This window comes from Thalassophryne amazonica, chromosome 5, assembly GCF_902500255.1.
Source record: "Thalassophryne amazonica chromosome 5, fThaAma1.1, whole genome shotgun sequence".
Taxonomy (NCBI): domain Eukaryota; kingdom Metazoa; phylum Chordata; class Actinopteri; order Batrachoidiformes; family Batrachoididae; genus Thalassophryne; species Thalassophryne amazonica.
Genome location: NC_047107.1, coordinates 6,951,207 through 6,970,158, shown reverse-complemented (window position 1 = coordinate 6,970,158; position 18,952 = coordinate 6,951,207).

Sequence of the window (18,952 nt, the reverse complement as noted above, 5' to 3'; positions counted from 1 at the left end):
TGTGCCTTACTATGAAAATCAAGTCGGGAACGGCCTTCACGGCTTCCACGGCGCTCCTGTTATGTACGGGCGCGGGCGCGGGAACATATTTTCGAAACTGTTCAAATTTGTGTCACCGCTGATTAAACAACGATACACGATCGCCAGACCTCACCTGAAAAACGCAGCTCGAAGCATCGCTTCCGACGTAGTGAGCCGCGTTGTTGAGAGGGCCGGACAGAGTCAGGAACCAGAGCAGCAGCGGGGGTCCGGGATCATGGTGCTGTCAAGAAGGCCCCGGAAACGCCCCCCGGGGAAACAGATCAAAACGGTTAAAAAGCGAAAGACCCCCGGAAAAAGCAGAACAGTTCGAAGGAAGCATAAGAAGAGGAGGTTGTCCGGGGATATTTTCTCTTAAACAATGTCTCTTTTGCGAAATAATTCCCCCGAATGCACCATGCGCGAATTGGATTTATTCGCCGTCCCCGGGACCCAGCTGTCCATCGAGCAAAGCCAATACGTTGAGGTCAGCCCGTTATCAGCCCTGATGGACACGGGCCCTATTGAGTTTTTTATCCCCGGAGACGGTGAGAGGTATTTAGACCTCAATAATACACTGCTTTATCTGCCATTGAAAATTACAAATGCCGACGGGACTGACCTGGCTAATGACGCCCGCGTGGGGGTAATAAATTACCCTCTCAATACGATTTTCTCGCAAGTCGACGTGACTCTGGGTGACCGGCTAATTTCCCAGTCCAGCGCGACGCACCCGTACAGGGCGATGATTGAGACGCTGCTGAACTTTTCGCCCGCTTCATTGAAATCGCAGTTCACGGGCGGATTGTTTTACAAAGACACCCCGGGTCAGCACAATTCGACCGCTGTGGTTGACGTGGGCCTGAATAAAGTCCTCGTGAGCAGAGCGAGCTTTAGCGCCGAATCGCGTGAATTTCAAGTTCAGGGCCCGCTGCACGTGGACATATTTTTCTGCGAGAGGCTTCTTCTGAATAATGTTGATCTAAGAGTTAAATTAATTCGAGCCAGCGATGCTTTCTGCCTGATGGGGCTGGCGGCCTCCACTTTCAAGCTGAAAATTCTGGGCGCGTCCCTATTCATTAAGAAAGTCACCGTATCCCCTGCAGTGAGATTGGGTCACTCCGCAGCTCTCATGGAAGGGAACGCCGTGTACCCGTTATCACGAATCAACGTTAAGACTTACGTGATCCCCAGCCATTCCAGGATATGCAACCAGGAGAACCTGTTTTTAGGAACCATGCCCAAATATGTGGTTCTGGGTATGGTGAATCACAATGCATTCAGCAGGAGAAGAGATCTGTCCCCATTTGAATTTGCACACTATGACCTGGAGTACCTCACACTCAGTCAAAACGGGAGACAGCTGCCGGCTAAAGCTTTCCAGCCTGAATTTAACAACGGACTCTCTGTCAGGGAGTTTTACAATCTCTACACGGCAACCGGGCGACACCTCAAGGACCTGCCTCTCTGTATAGACCGGGAGGATTTTGCACACGGCTATGCACTGTACATCTTCAATTTAAACCCGGAGGAGGACAGCGGCACTCTGAGTCCCGTCTCCACAGGGACCCTGCGACTTGAGATGAGATTCAGAGTCACGACTCCGCATACCACCACGCTGATAGTGTACGCGTGTTACGATTCTCTCCTGGAGATTAATTCCAAGCGACAGGTCCTTGTGGATTTTTACTGATGAACACCCTGGAATTGGACGCTGTTATGAGGGGCTTAATAGGAGACCTGTTCGCCGGTGTTTTCGCGTCTGACGAGTTATTCCAGATCAAGCCGGACCCTCCCGTATATTTTGTAAACACCCACCCTAGACATTTTTCGGGGGAACACTGGTTAGTGCTCACCGTTGAAAAAAATGGTTGAGCCACATTTTTTGACTCGTTCGGCCTCAGCCAGGACTTTGAATACTACCCTAAAAGCATCCTGCGATATCTGGAGAATCTCCCAGATGTTAAAAACATTCTGTATCACAACAAACAGCTTTGGCACGAGTTATTGGACGTATGTGGACAACTCTGCGTGTATTATCTGTATAACAGAGCCACCGGGATGTCATACCAGGACGTGGTGTCTTTATACACCGAAAATACAATCGCGAACGATGATTTGGTTTCTGATTTTGTGAAAAGATATCGTTATTGCCTTAAGAAAAGCTGCAATACCTCCTGTAACCACCTAGCAGGGCCTTTGCATGAGTTTAAATATTGTCATGGCTTGTGTTAACCGGCGTTCCTATTATTTTATGTTTTTCGGTGTGAAAATGTAACCCCCGTCTTAGAACGCTCTCCCGATCATACCTTTAAAGTTTTATCGCGTTTGCACGCTTTAAACCCAATTATTAAGCGTAGAAAGAAGCGTTGACCTTTGACCTTTGATTTTTTTATGTGTTTTTTTTTTTGTGAAAAATGTTCCGGATGTGTAGAAAACGCACCCCGATCATACCTTTAATGTTTTTCGTTTCTTGCATTGTTGTTATTAAGTAGAGAAGTGCTGAAAGTTGTTTTTAAACCATATGCCGAATAAAAGTGATGAAGGCCGGAGATGAGTTTCAGTCGGTGTTTTATTAGTAACAATATACAAAAACGTGTCTGCCTGCGATGTATTTTAAAAAATCTTGATCATAATATCCAGTCAGTTTTTAATTCGACACCCTCCTTTTATGGTGAGAAACCTTCCCAGCGTTGGAAGTCTTTTTTTTTCTTAAGTTTCTTCCTGGCCGGCGAATCAGTTAAAAGAAGGGTTTCATCCGGTGAGCTGCTCCGTCCTTTTTTAAGCTTCTGAAACTGCTCACGGGCTTGCGGGTTTGATACGCATGCCACCGGAATGTTCCGCTCCTGTAAAATATCGAGGAACTTCACCCAACCTGTAGGGGGGCTCGATTTCTTGAACGAGGATCCGAGATGTTCCATAAGATCTATGGCGTGAGACCCCCTCACGACTTTCCCCTTGTAAATAAATTCCCCCGACGGACTCCAGCGCGTATCACCCATCGACAATTTCCTCATAATATATTCAGCGTTTCTACGCTCTCTGGAGGGGATATTCTTCAGGACCTCTGTCACAGTCTCATCCAGCTCCTCCTCCTCCTCCTCCACCCCCTCCTCCTCAGGTTGCTTAGCGACGTGAGTCTCTTGCGGGGGTGAAACGCGTGATTCGAGTTCCCCCTGTTTGATCAGGGTTAAATAGCGCTGTAGCAGAGCCTCATACTTTTTAATTTTTTCATAAGGGGAGTGAGTACGTTCCTCCAGCATGGCCCGCATTCGCGAGTCTAAATCATTTTCCGCCGTTTGTCTGATGTTATTTCCGCTCGGCGGAACGGAATGTCCGAGTTGAAGCATCTGTTGAGGAGTCAGTAAAAACATCTTTTGCGCCGCTTTGAACGCCATTATCCTCTGGGTACTATTAGATTCGTTATAATGGGCAGGGCCGTGGCGAGCAGAGGCAGGAGAAAGCCGCCCGTCTGGTTGTTCAGACGTATACAGCCATACAATGTTGTCAGGCACATATGTCATAGCGTGGCTACAATTTTCCAGCAATGTTTTCACAAACACACTCTTTCCCGAACCACTCGGTCCAACGATGAGACAGGAGAATGGGGGATGAAGTCTGGTGTCAAACTCCACCGTATTTCCCAAGTGAGACGTTTCAAAATCCGAACGGTTCGGTTTCCCCGTCCTTTAAAAGACGCCGCTTGTCATACACCACCCTGAAGGATTTTTGAAATGACACGTTTGTCAAACTGAAACTGCTTTTATGACGTTTAATTCCCTGCTGCGGTGTTTTGATAGATGCAGCGAGGGCGGGGTCTTTTATATAACCCTTGACCAGATCTTTGACGCTGTCAAAGTTTATTTTCTGACAGCTCTCGTGGGTTTGAGTGATCCCCTTCACACGCATGACCGTTTTACCTCGTACGGTTTTATATGCGTAACTTTTAGGCCCCGCTGCTGCAAACTCTGTGATGACGTCGCCGTTCAACTCGTCGGTGAGCTGCCCCAGATAATTACCGGTAGGCAGCGGGGTTTCACCCCGCCTACAAACGTAAATCAGGCTATCGGTATCATAATACAGAATCCTGTCAGGATTTGCCACAGCCTCCATAAAACCGTACAAGGTCAAACGCGCATACGCCGTTGTAAACGCTGTGATGAAAATATTGATGGCTTTACGCTGTCGGCTGACGTACTGCGGGCCGTACCTCCATTGAACCATAGCCATCTGACTGCTGAGGAATGTTAGATATGTGACCTCGTACGCTTCAGAAAACAGATACCTGAACAGATCGTCAGCGTTTTTAACGAACGCGGTCTGCGTCAGATTTGACCTCTGGGCGAATTTCCCCCAGAAGGAGTTGAGGCAGATCTTAGCCATCTGTTGTTTTGCCGGATTGTAACTGATTTTTTCTGGGTCTAAACGAATCTTCTGATTCAGCCAGTAGTCCATGATATATTTTTCTCTGCTCTCGGGGTCTTTATCAAATTCGGGAGGGAAACCGGAGGCTTCCTGCTTGTGTTTTAAGAAGGTGTTTATGTACCCCTCAAAGATTTTATCACTTTTTTCCTCAAAATGCCAGACTTCAAAAATCTTAGCTACAACGTAGCCTGTATCCAGAGCTTTGTGGAATTCCGGGGTCGTCCAAGTCCCAGACAGAGCTCTCTGCTGCTGACTGTGTATGCACGCTCCTGCTTGATTATTTTCATCAGCGCAGGTGCAACACAGAGTAAACACCAGTTTACCGTGAGGAGTTCTGTGTGGGAGGACGGGGAATTTTAGCCCCCGGGGTGGATACATGACAGCTTTGATGAGCCCGAAATAAGTCCTGGGGTCTCGGAAATTTCTCTCGATAATTTCCGGATGCCCCGTGGGATATGTGAAGTTTACGTTAACGTAAGGATACAGCGAGGTCACGTCGACGTAATAGACCCTCTCATCTTGCTTAGCCGTGTACCTCAGATGGGACGCACAAGTCCGACCGCCGTATAAAGCGTCGCGAGGTTCGAGAGGCGGCGGTAACCCCATCGGCTGAGGAAGCGGCGAATGCTCTCATCCCTCAGCCTCATTTCAAGCCACTGATGTTCCCAAATTACGCTGAGGGTGACGCCCGGCATAGCCCGCAGAAAGGCTATTTTTTTCTGACACGCTGCGTGGAGCTCTCCAAATGAGGTGTTTGTGAGAGGGTTTATTTCGTGCTGTGTAAAACACGTTGCACACCCGCAGTAAAAACACCCGAGAAACTCCCACACTTTTATCCGCCCGTCAATCTGAGCATACCCATCAACATAATAACCGCCTATTTTTTTCTCGCCCCTGTTTAAAGCGTGATCGATGGTAATGTTTTGCATCTCAGCAACCCATTCTAACCACTGCACCGGCACGTCCGAATATTTTTTATGCTTCATTCTATAATTGTCAGCGGAGGGGATCGCCAGCATTTTTGGAGCGAGAAAGTTAGTTTGGAAGACTTTCATACACGCCGAGGTGATTGTAACGCAGGTAAAAGGATCCACGCGTGTTTCAGCGATGAATTTAGCCATAAATTTGGAGCAGGCTACAGCCAGGATTTTTGTATCGTTATCACAATACATAACGGCCTCGGCTTTAAAATCGAAAATTGCGTTTTTTTTGCTCACGTACCACGCGTTAAATTCCTCTCTTTCTCCCTCTGACATATTTGCGACCCCGTAAGCCGCAGAGTCAGGGTACAGCCCGACATAGTTCAGATTTTTTTCTGAACTGAACAGGTGCAGAAAGTAACTTTTGCAGACGATTTCGTCTTTCAGCCTGATTCCCAGGGCTTTAGGCATCTGAGATAAGCACATTGTAAGGAAAGATAACAAATCTATATATTTCTGTTTAAAGGTGGCGTCTGTCATGAGTAATAGTTTACTCCCGGTCATAATCACAGCGGGGATTACGCCCTGCTGGACTAAATACTTTAGAAGCAGATAGCCGTCAAAACCTTTTGAGTTGTGAGCGATGAACACGTATTCTTTGAATTTTCTCGTTCTAAAATGTTTAAAGAAGTGGGCTACGCAGTCTGTCCCCCATGCGCTCCAAAAATCACCCGTGTTTGTTACAGCGCTGATGTAAAACGGCACGTGTTCCCCATTATTATCGACATACGTTTCAAAGTCATAAAAAACGTATTTGTCTGAATGCATCTCTTCAGCTTTGACCGGCGTCATATAGCAGAGGTGACCCTCGCTCGGCTCCTGGAGAGCCTCGCCGCATATATGACACCTCTTCTGCTTACACACGTGCGGAGCGCTGTTTTTAGAAAATGCTATGTAATACTCGCGTTTACATCGAGGGCATTTTTTTCTGTTATCACACACATTAACGAACTTACCGGCGGAAGGACGATACTTCGGCTGTTTATGCAGGCTGTAACAGGCGGGCGAGCAACACTTCTTGTTACATTCGCTGCAGAATACCAGTTTATTTTTCTCGTAACACTGCGTGGATTCACAAATTTTACAATATGACGGACAATTATGGGAGGCAGGGTTATTGTACTCCTCAAAGCAAAACTCACATACATATCTCACTCCCAAAAATCCCTTTAAATCGGTGATTTTGTAAAAATGATTATTAAACAGAAAAACGAAAAGAGTTTTCTGCAGCGCCGGTATTCCTGTTTGGAATTTTGTCAGCTTTCTCTCCCCTTCAGCTCTGAAAAACACCACAATTTTACAACCCAGAATGTTTTCAAATTTTCCCACCTGCTCTAAAGATACCGGCGTAGCAGCCCTTAATCCAACGTTAATTTGTAACGCCTGCCCGCGCTGCTCCGCCTCGTGCGTAGTCAGGTGAGGATTCAATAATTGAACGAGGTTTATCGCGAAACATAAACTGTTGTCAGGATTATACACGATATTAAGGCATTTGGATTTTTTCCTCAGAACCTCGTGATGGAGGAGGTCATCTATTCTGCGTTTCCCCGCGCTGTTCTGGTTGCAGATGACTTGGACCACTAATTCCAGAGACTCGTTGGATAAAACGTTGGAATTCGATTGTATCAATTGTTCTAGCAGATTTTGGAAGCCCGTCACATCGCCCGCGTCGTTATATGAGCTGATCAAAGCGGCCTCATTGTAGACTGAGTCCCCACGAATCTCCATTTGGCGTGTGTTAAAGCCTTTTCGACCGAGTTCTGAAGAGTCCCAACGACGTTACGATAAAATTCCGCATAGTCAGGAATTTCGTCGACGCGGTGGAAATTTAGAGGCTGCCTGATTTCGATATTGTTAAAAGCCGGTCTCCTGATGACGTTAGCAGCCCACCGCCCGTCATGGGAGAGTGTCGGCTGGACCCCGGTCGTGCATCATCCCTGCCTTCCATCAAAACAGAGATTGCCGCGTTTATCGGGGTTAAACGAGCTCTGTTTAAAATATCTTCTCCATGCGCATTGTGCAGGGAGGGACTTCTTAAAGGTGAAAAAACATGTGCGTCGTTAGGCATTTGATTTAATTCATCCACCGCGGATTGGATGTGAGGATTAAGTTCACACGCGAGGAGGTTTACGGCATTATTTAGAGGAGTCAGACGTACCTGGTTCAACGCCGCGGGACCGGACCCGTCTCGAGGCGGGGTGTGCGGGGGGTCAGGGGGCTCTTCAGTATCAGACTGGACCGTCAAATTTATCGCGTTAATCGCAGAAATGATGTAGGGGTTAATTTCTTCCGATTCTCGTTCAGCCGCCAAATTGTTAAAAGCATCATTTAGCGGTGTTAAACGAACACGGCTTAAAAGTCTCTCTCCGGACTCGATGTACCTCAGAGGAACTTTAAATAAGAATCTGAAAGTGAAAATTTCTTCAGTAAATAACCATACATAAGAACAAATAAGTGCACAATAGAATTTACTCAACAGAGGAACTTTAAATAAGAATCTGAAAGTGCAAATTTCTTCAGTAAATAACCATACATAAGTACAAAAAACTGCACAATAGAATTTACTCAACTGAGGAACTTTAAATAAGAATCTGAAAGTGAAAATTTCTTCAGTAAATAACCATACATAAGTACAAATAACTGCACAATAGAATTAACTCAACCAAGGAACTTTAAATAAGAATCTGAAAGTGCAAATTTCTTCCGTAAATAACCATACATAAGTACAAATAACTGCACAATAGAATTTACTCAACCGATGAACTTTAAAAAAGAATGTGAAAGTGTACATTTCTTCAGTAAATAACCATACATAAGTACAAATAACGGCACAATAGAATTAACTCAGAGTAACTTTAAATAAGAATCCATCCATCCATCCATTTTCTTCCGCTTTATCCTGAGTCGGGTCGCGGGGGCAGCAGCTCAAGCAAAGCCGCCCAGACCTCCCGATCCACACACACCTCCCCCAGCTCCTCCAGGGGAACCCCAAGGCGTTCCCAAGCCAGAAGAGAGACGTAGTCCCTCCAGCGTGTCCTGGGTCTTCCCCGGGGCCTCCTCCCAATGGGACGTGCCCGGAACACCTCTCCAGCGAGGTGTCCAGGGGGCATCCGGAAAAGATGCCTGAGCCACCTCAACTGACTCCTTTTGACGTGGAGGAGCAGCGGCTCGACTCCGAGCTCCTCCCGAGTGACCGAGCTCCTCACCCTGTCTCTAAGGGAGCGCCCAGCCACCCTGCGGAGGAAACTCATCTCGGCCACTTGTACTCGCGATCTCGTTCTTTCGGTTATGAGCCAAATCTCATGACCATAGGTGAGGATTGGAATGTAGATCGATCGAGAGCTTTGCCCCCCTACTCAGCTCTCTCTTCACCACAACGGTCCATCCGTCCCTCACTCGTGAACAAGACACCGAGATACTTAAACTCCTCCACTTGAGGCAAGGACACTCCACCGACCTGAAGAGGGCAAAGCACCTTTTTCTGGTCGAGAACCATGGCCTCAGATTTGTAGGTGCTGATTTTCATCCCGGACGCTTCACACTCGGCTGCAAACCGCCCCAGTGCACGCTGAAGGTCCTGATTTGATGAAGCCAACAGAACCACATCGTCCACAAACAGCAGAGATGAGATTCTGTGGTTTCCAAATCAGACCCCCTCTACACCCTGTCTGCGCCTAGAAATTCTGTCCATAAAAATAATGAACAGAACCGGTGACAAAGGGCAGCCCTGGCGGAGGCCAACGTGCACTGGAAACAGGTTTGACTTACTACCGGCAATGCGAACCAAGCTCCTGCTGCAGTCGTACAGGGACCAGATAGCCCTTAGCAAAGGAACCCGGACCCCGTACTCCCGGAGCACCCCCCACAGGGTGCCCCAAGGGACATGGTTGAACGCCTTCTCCAGATCCACAAAACACATGTGGACTGGTTGGGTGAACACCCATGAACCCTCGAGCACCCGATGGAGCATGTAGAGCTGTTCCAGTGTGCCGCGACCAGGACGAAAACCACACTGCTCCTCCTTAATCCGAGGTTCGACCATCGGTGGAATTCTCCTCTCCAGTCCTCTGGAATAGACCTTACCGGGGAGGCTGAGGAGTGTGATCCCCCTATAGTTGGAACACACCCTCCGGTCTCCCTTCTTAAACAGAGGGACCACCACCCCGGTCTGCCAATCCAGAGGCACTGTCCCCGATCGCCACGCGATGTTGCAGAGGCGTGTCAGCCAAGACAGTCCCACAACATCCAGAGACTTAAGGTACTCAGGATGGATTTCATCCACCCCAGGAGCCTTGCCACCGAGGAGCTTTCTAACCACCTCGGTGACTTCGGCCTGGGTAATGGATGAGTCCACCTCTGAGTCGCCAGTCTCTGCTTCCTCTTCGGAAGACGTGACGATGGGATTGAGGAGATCCTCAAAGTATTCCTTCCACCGCCCGACAACATCCCCAGTCAGGGTCAACAGCTCCCCACCCGCACCGTAAACAGTGCTGGTGTAGAGCTGCTTCCACCTCCTGAGGCGTCGGACGGTTTGCCAGAATCTCTTCGAGGCCGAGCGATAGTCCTCCTCCATGGCCTCCCCGAACGCCTCCCAGACCCAAGTTTTTGCTTCTGCAACCGCACGGGCTGTGGCACACTTGGCCTGCCGGTACCTGTCAGCTGCCTCCGGGGTCCTACCTACTAACAAAGATAAGTAGGACTCCCAGAACCCAGATTATCTGTATTTGGAGAGGTTGATTTTGGCACCGTCAATGCCAACAATATCAAGCTGTATGTAACTGGATTGAAGTAGCTTGTTCACCTGGTTTGTGATGGCTGAAGTTCACACCACACAACTGAGCAAATCAAAATGAGGCTGCTTCCTCAGCAAGAGCTTTAGCCTGAACTTTTGCCACTGGATCACTTACAGCCTCCCTAGGCTCCAGGACAGCATCTCTCACTTCTTTTGTTTGATTTCGGACAGCTGTTACACTCTGAAGCCTGCTCTCCCATCAAACGTCACTCAGATTTCAGAGTCACTTTCACATGTTTTGTCAAAATGGCCCTTTGCTGGGTGGCACCGGAGAAGAAACTGAACAGCTTCTGCAAATACCCAAAGTAGCCAGTGGCATCTTGGGAAGACTTGGCAGCATCAGCTATGATGAGATTCATGGTGTGAGCACCACAACGGACAAGCAATGTCCTTGGGTTTAGTTGTAGCAGTCTAGCCTCCACACCTTGCTTCTTTCCTTTCATGTTGGCTCCATTGTCATAGGTCTGTCCTCGATAATTTGTAAATGGAATGCCAAGATCCTTCAAGTTGTCAAGGACAACATTAGACAGGTTAAGGCCAGTAGTTTGCTCCACATCAATATATCCTAGAAAGTATTCTTTAATGTCTGGTTGTACTTGGAAACAGACAATGTGCACTCTGACTGACATTTGTTCCGTGTGACTCACATCTGGAGTACAGTCAAAAATAATAGAAAGATATTTTGCCAACTGGATTTGTCTCACAGTGTTGCGAAATGTTTTGAAGAGATGATCTGAATCCATTTGTTTTGTGTTTCATGACTAAGGTAATGTGTGTGGGAACTTTCATCTTTTTTTTTTGGCCAAGTGATTTTCCATGACAGGGTCATATGTTGCCAGAAGCTCTACTTTCTTCAAGAAGTTGACACTGTCTGGCTCATAAACAGGGTCAGAAGAGCCCCTAAAAGACAAATTTCTTGAAGCCAGTGAGAGAGTGATTGAGAGTAAGTGTTTGAAAATCTCTTGACACCTTTTCCTTTCTGCCTCTAGTCATGTCAGTTCCTGTTAATCTATTGACATGCCCTTCTTCAGCTGTGTATCCAGTTCTCTCCACGTAAGCACTGAGTGTGGTCTTGGCTACACTCATGACCCCTCAAACTGCTGTTGATGTTCGACCAATCACTGTGGCCCTCTACAGTCAGCTTTACATCTTTGGTGCTAAAAAGCTTGCATGCAGAGCACAACCCAGCTCCTGTGGACCTTCTGTCCATTAGGAAGAATTTTGAACTGGAGGCTGGTATGAAATGCTCTTCCCTCGGTTCACTTTTGGAAAATTAAACTCAGAGCTGACTTTAAAAGGACCCCTCTGTACAATTTCCACATAATCAGCGTCTAAAATTTGAGCTGGCCATAGAGCTGGATCAGTTGGAGGGGGCACATGTGCCTCTGTGTTGGGTATTTTCTCCTCCAAACATTTTTAAAACCTTTAACAAGACAAACAGAGTCAAGAAACACCAGTGAGACAGAAAGTCAAATTTTACGCGCGGAGTGCGGCCAGGCTGTACACCAAGGCTACACTAAAGTCTGGCCTGCTTTTCCGCTCTTTTTATTAAGAGACGCCCTCATCACATAAACAAAAACTTGTCCTAAGGGTGGGGGTGATGACGCAAGACAAGTTTCTTCCCGTAACATAAACGCATACGTCAATAAGTGCAGCTGTAAGGAAGGACACTTTCTTTTACACAGGTCAGCACATCTCGTTCGTCTGTTGCAGTTATCAGCTGTTCTGCATCTGCCTGAAGTGTCCTGTCCTTCACACTCCTTCACACTAAGCACCACATCACAACAGTCAAAACGTTCTCTTACTCCCAGTCGTTAGAGGCTGCGAAAACAAAGTTATATTATAATAATAAGTACATCCAGCCCTTCATTCCCAGCTCAGATTGACCCCAGAGTGCTAAAACAAAATTGAATTCTCAGGCTTGGTTAAGACAGGTGCAAAACAGCACAACACCATTCTCATGAGAAAGAAGACAAAGCTAAAACAAGGTTGAATAACACATACATTCTCAGGGTGAAGTGCAAACAGCACAACACCGTTTTCATAAGAAAGAAGACGAAGGTACAAATGTTTAACAGTGATAACATATATATATATATATATAAAATCCTTAACATTTCCCACCTGTTTATCACCTGTTAAACATACAGTAGGCATCACCCAGCTTAGTTAGTTAGTTTATTAACTTAATCTATTCTGTCCACGTTTTTATTAATTGAACACCACCAACAGATGGAAGATTCGAATCCAGCTGCTATTTGATCAACCAGTTTATACTCGTCAGGCACTCCTCTGGGGACTCCTATTGCGTCAATATATGTTGGATTTCCTACTCCTTTCCAATCTCTTTTTACTCTATGTCTGGCTATGCCTTTCTGCCAATCCTCAGGAATAAGAGAGGCTGCATATGTCGTAACGTCTTCAGGGGTCATGGGTAACAATAATGATATTAATGCACAATAACCTGACACATTTCGTGGCAGTCTGTCAAAGATTCTGTTATCACCACACCACCACCATACATCACTCCTACCGACTGGTATAAATGAACTGTTTTTTCTGTATTATTCGACTACACCACCTGTCTTATTACTTTTTCAGCTAAAGCTTCATAGGCTAAGAGTGTGTTAACTCATCACGTCAACAGTTCAAGCTTGAACTGGAGTTGTGAGCTTTTCAATATCATCATAATTCTCAGTACAGTCATTACAGTTTTCTCCACTAAGGTCTGACTGTTTCAATGCTTGATATTTTGGCATAGTTTGTTGGAAGGCCAGATTACACTGTACAAATGTATTTGACACCATTTTGCCAACCATTGTTTTGATATAAGGGATCACACAACACATGCAAAGTCCAATCAGAATTAGGACTATAATAACTGGTGTCACCATTTTCAATAGTAACTGCCAACATGGTCCTGAAGTCAACCAGGACCAGGGATTCCATTGGTTCACGGCTAGGGTGTCTTTATGCATTGCATCACAAAGTTTATTCAGCTCTTCCAATGCGTCCTGCATATCCACTGAATGAATGGAGTCTGGGATGAAAGTACAGCATGTTGTGTTCAGCAGAACACAAACTCCTCCCTGTGAACCAGTAAGCAAGTCTAAAACCATGCGATTTTGCATCACCATGGTACGTAAAGCATCTATTTCAGTGTTTTGAGCTGCTACTATTTTTTAGTTACATTCATGAACAGACCCAATCGATAATTCAGAGTTTCAATCATTAATGAATTTTTTCCCACTCCTATCCAGGGGAACAATGAATGTGCTATTTTATCTCCTACAGACCACAATTTTTTGGTCCTTTAGTACATCCGAGCCTCACATGTGATCATGTGGTAACACATCTGGGTATATCAATCTCCTCCGTCTGGTGCTGCCATTCTTCTCTGTGGAGGTCCTACCACATATGTATGGTCAGTCACCTGGGTAGGTGCACACACACCACCCCAATTTGGTGGGAGACTCATGTACAGTCTGGAACCATAAAGCCAATAGATGTCATCATACACCGGAATACCATTTACAGGTGGTAGCAAAAACTTACTAACATAAGCACATGATTCATCCGTTCCCCATGGACAGGAGCCTGTATAATTACATCCCCGTCCAATGTGATGAAGATAAGTACCATCCACATATTATGTTTTGGTTAGGCTTAAATTATTTGATAAAACATACGTTTGGGTACACAGACGTTTCTTAATTTTACCTACATTTTTATTCCCTGTCCCGTAAAAGCAAATTGGGAATGGCCGTTGTGATGACAATTTAACGTGATGATATTTTTGCATTTCCCTTCAGTCTAGTCAATGGAGCAGCACTTGGGCACGCTTGTACGTCCTCTGTTGAAATCCCTATCATATAAGTGGTTGCACTGAGGCAAGTGGTGTTACATCTTATCAGATTTGCTGAGAACTGCTGCCCCCGAAATACAGTTTGATTATGCATCCGTATGATAAGACATTCTGTCACCCTAGCAGGGTACGGTTTAGCCGTCAGAGCTGGGTGTGTTGAGGATATAGGTATCTGTGAACAAACATAACAATTAGTAACGTAATTCCATTCCACCAGGCCAGGAATCCGAGGAGCACGAAACACACTAAGATCACAACGCAACCGGCTGCCCTACCAACAGTCCGGCAGCGGCGGCGCTGAGCACGCCGCTCCGGGGTCTGCTGTAGTTCAGTCATGATTGCTAGGATACAGTGTTGTTAACCACCTCACCTAATAGTGCAAGGATCTCCCTGCTTCACTGGCATTGAGACAATCTATTGCTAATTAAATAGACTTCCTTTGTAGCCAGACTTCCCCTTCCACTGTGGAGGCCGCCAACACACGCTGTATCTTACAGTGATGTATCCACGTTGATCTCTCCGCTATCTTTACTGCAGTTGGTGTTGTTAACAGCACTTGGTATAGACCTTCCCAACGAGGACTGGACTCTGATGAACACCCAGTCTCCTGGCTAGACTACTGGAAGGCCGTCCTGTGGAAGATCAAAATTATTCGGCAGTAAATGTGTTTAAGTTATCTCTTTCTGTGTTAATGTCTTTTTCATAAAATTTGCTAATGTTTGTTCCTCATCTGCTGTTTTAGTATCCATGTCAAAATTGGTAGACGATATGGTCGTCCATAAAGTATCTCAAATGGTGTTAAACCTGATGGTGTTGGTGTTATTCTCATATACAATTTTACTAGGTCCAACATTCAATCCAGGTTTGTTTTGTCTCTTCTATACATTTCCTTAATCTTATTTTTATTGCGCCCTTTTATGTGCCCTTTGTCCTTTCCACTAATCCGGCACTGTGTGGTTGATAAGCACAATGATTTTTGAGATTGACCTGTAGCGCTTCTCCTACGTATTGCACTATTGTATTAACAAAATGCACTCCATTATCTGAATAGACTGTTTCTGGTATTCCAAATCATGGAATGATGTCTTTGCACAATGCCTTAGCCACTGTAAGTGCACCTGCATGTTTTGTAGGGAACAATTCTACCCATTTTGAGAAGGCATCAATTATGACTAAACAAAATTCCTTCCCTTCATGTTTACTCAGCTGTATATAATCCATATGAATCACTTGAAAGGGATATTGTGGTGTTGGAAATTTGCCTCTTTGGGGTCTCAAATTGCCTTGTGAGTTGTGTTTTGCACATGTCATGCATGCTCTACAATGCTGTTTTGCATATGCATCGAACCCATAAAGACAAAAAATAGATTGCAATTGCGATATCATACCCCCTGATGAGACATGCGTCACGCCATGGCTCATAATAGCTGCCCATTTAAACATATTTTTTGGCAATATGGGTTTCTTTTGTGGTCATATCCGGAGGGGTGTCATATAGGAGAAAAATAGAAAGAGCTGTTGCCGCCTTTGCGGTTTTGTCAGCAACGTCATTTCCTTTTGAAACACTGTCAGAGCCTTTGGTGTGAGCCGCACATTTGCATATAGCAATTTGTTGAGGCAACTTCACAGCTTGCAGTAGGGCAGTTAGGAGAGTGGCATGAGTCACTGGCTTTCCAGATGATGTCACCATTCCACGCTCCTCCCACAGTTTTGCAAACACATGCACTGTGCTGAAAGCGTACTGGCTGTCTGTATAAATTGTTACAGCCGTACCTTTAAACAGATAGCAAGCTGCAGTTAAAGCAACTAATTCAGCTGCTTGTGCTGAAAATGACGATGGCAATGAAGCAGAATCCAATACTTCTGAATTTGTGACAACAGCATATCCAGATTGTGTTTGTCCATAAGCTTTGTCAGTGGAAGAACCATCCACATACACAATTGTACTGTTTGGGATGGGTGTGTCCTGGAGGTCTGGGCGTGCTTTCGTACAGACCGTAGCTACATCAAGACAATTGTGCGGCTCACCATCCTCAGGTAAAGGTATCAATGTGGATGGATTCAATGTTGTACAGCGCTCTACCGTAAGGTGTGGTTGTGATAATAGCAAGGACATGCACGAAAGATGTCTTGCTGGGGACAAAAGGCTCATGTTTGTCTGCAACAGAAGTGCAGAAACTGCATGTGGAACTTCCAGTGTCAACTGATGGAATAGAACAACATTACTGCTACTTTGAACAGCCATAAAGGCTGCAACAACAGCCTGTACACATGGTGGTAGAGCACTTGCCACTGCATCCAATTTAGATGAGTAGTAGGCAACTGGCCTCAATTTTGAGCCATACACTTAAACCAAAACACTAGTCATGGACTCATTCTTACAATCAGCTGTTTGAATGAATGGTTTACTATAATCTGGTAGTGCCAAAACTGTGGATGACACTAATGTTTGTTTTACTTTTACAAAAGCTTCCTCAGCTTCTTTGTTCCATTCCAACACGGTTGACATTGAAATATCATCCTTGTACATCAAATCAGAAAGTGGACTAGTCAATTCTGCATAGCAGGGAATCCATGCCCTGCAGTAATTAGTCAGTCCAAGAAATGACATCATCTGCTTTTTGGTTTGTGGTTTTGGAGCATATAAAATTGCTTCCTTCCTGTCAGACAGGATCGTGCGCCCTGTGGCTGATAATTCATGTCCTAAATATTTTACTTTATCCCTACACAACTGAACTTTGTTTTTACTCACTTTGTGGCCATTATCAAATAAGAAACATAATAATGCTACTGTGTCAGTTATGCAGTTTTCTCGTGTGTCAGAGGCAATCAAGATGTCATCAACATACACTAATAGTTGGCTATCTGCCGGTGGAACGAAATTGGCTAAACATGCTGACATGACTTGAGAATAAATAGTTGGACTCTCTGCGTAACCCTGCGGTAATCTGGTAAATGTATATCGTTGTCCTTTAAAGGTAAAAGCAAACCAGAATTGACTATCTGGGTGTACTGGTACAGAAAAAAAAAAAAAAAATGCATTACTGATATCTATTACAGAAAAACAACTAGAATTTAATCTCAATGAGCTTAACAGTGTGTGCGGATCTGGTACACATGGTGCTCTTTTAATCACAGCAGCATTTACTGCCTGCAGATCTTGAATCATTCTCCACCCCACTGAGGGCGGAGCCTTTTTTTACAGGAAATATGGGTGTGTTACATGGTGAATCTGGACATGGCACTATTACTCCTGCTGTTAATAAATTCTCTACTACTGGCCTGATTCCTTCAATTGCATCAGGTTTCAATGGATACTGTCTTACACATGGTCTGTATTCTGTTTTTGGTCTTATAACTACAGGTTGTGCATTTTTTATCAGTCCTACGTCTGAAGGACCTGTTGTCCACAATCCTGATGGTACAGAAGAGAGAAGATCATCCTCTTCAGGACTCAACTGAAACACTCAGGATTGTGAAGTGGACACATTAATGTGTGTTCCAGCTGTCAGCACCAATGAGACATTAACTGGCACTTTATACAATTTAGTTGATGGACTGAACTCCGTTCGTGGTCCAACTCTGCTCCAATCAGAGGCTGACAAAGCTGTTATGACTGTCAGTCCCAATTCTTGCCATTCTGTCAAATATGGTTTACAAAGTGACACATGTAATGGCATACCTGTGAATCTCAATTTTAAAACATCTTCAGTGGCACCTGTTACTGTTATGACAGCTGTTGAGTTGCCATCATGAATCAAATCGGTCATTGTCAGCTTCACAGGTGAAACATTTTTCAATTTGTTTTCATACACTGGTGTTCCTGGCAATATGCCACTATGGACCCTAAATACACTCTCAAATCTGCATCTAAACTCTATCCATGGTTCTCCTTCTTTCTGAGTTGTCCTGGTAATTTCAGTATAATTTATCTTTGGTCCTAACACACCTTTTGCACGTGTAATCATAGCTTCCACTCTTGTTTTCAAGACTGGATCATCATGTGGCAATGGTACGCCATCCTGGTCTGCAGGATTCCAGTCTCCGCGTATCTGACTCCATTTAGGGCCACATGCTTTCATCCACACCTGTTGGACTTCAGGTCCACTAAGGTGGTAAGAACTTCTAATGTTTTCTATATCCTGCATAAATCCCTCAATATCGACATGTGGCGATGGTATCATGTCGACTGCTGCTTTGATATTATCAGCATTCCATGTTCGATATACGAGCATGGTTGATCGCTGTCCTGCTGTTCCTGCACGAGGATTTGGTACTTCTATCATAGGATAGGCACCTCCCTGATCACTATGTTCCACCATGGGAGGGGCCGTGGGCACTTTCGCTTGACTGCGTGTTTGTGGTTTTTCTGTTTTTTCTGGTTTTTCACTTTTTACCTTAGGTTTTACTGCTAAATCATACTGTGGTGGCGGTACATCGTCATCCTCTGGTAGAGGAGATAAAGGTGTTGTTGTCACCGACGATCCAGCCAGCGGTGATTGTTGAGGCTGTTCTGGTTCTCTGTGCTGAATTATCACATCTTCTTCTGCCTTACCTACAGCTTTCTTTTTCCTTGCTTTCTCTAATCGTCGCTTCTCTGCTCCTTTCTGTCTGTTCTCTGCTTCTTCCTCCCAAAATGCCACTAAATCTGCCCCTACTTTCTGCATCTTTTTCTCATCACCTTTATGTTGCTGTTCTAACTCCTTCTTTAGCTTCTGTATGCTGATCAGGTTCAGTCGTCCGTCAAAGTCATGTTTATTAATCCAGGTCTCCAATTTTTTGTTGTTTTTGGATTTTTTTTTTTGCTTCCATAAATTTCCAGCCGTCAGTTGATAAATTTTCCTTATTTATAGACGTCTTACCCCCCATTTT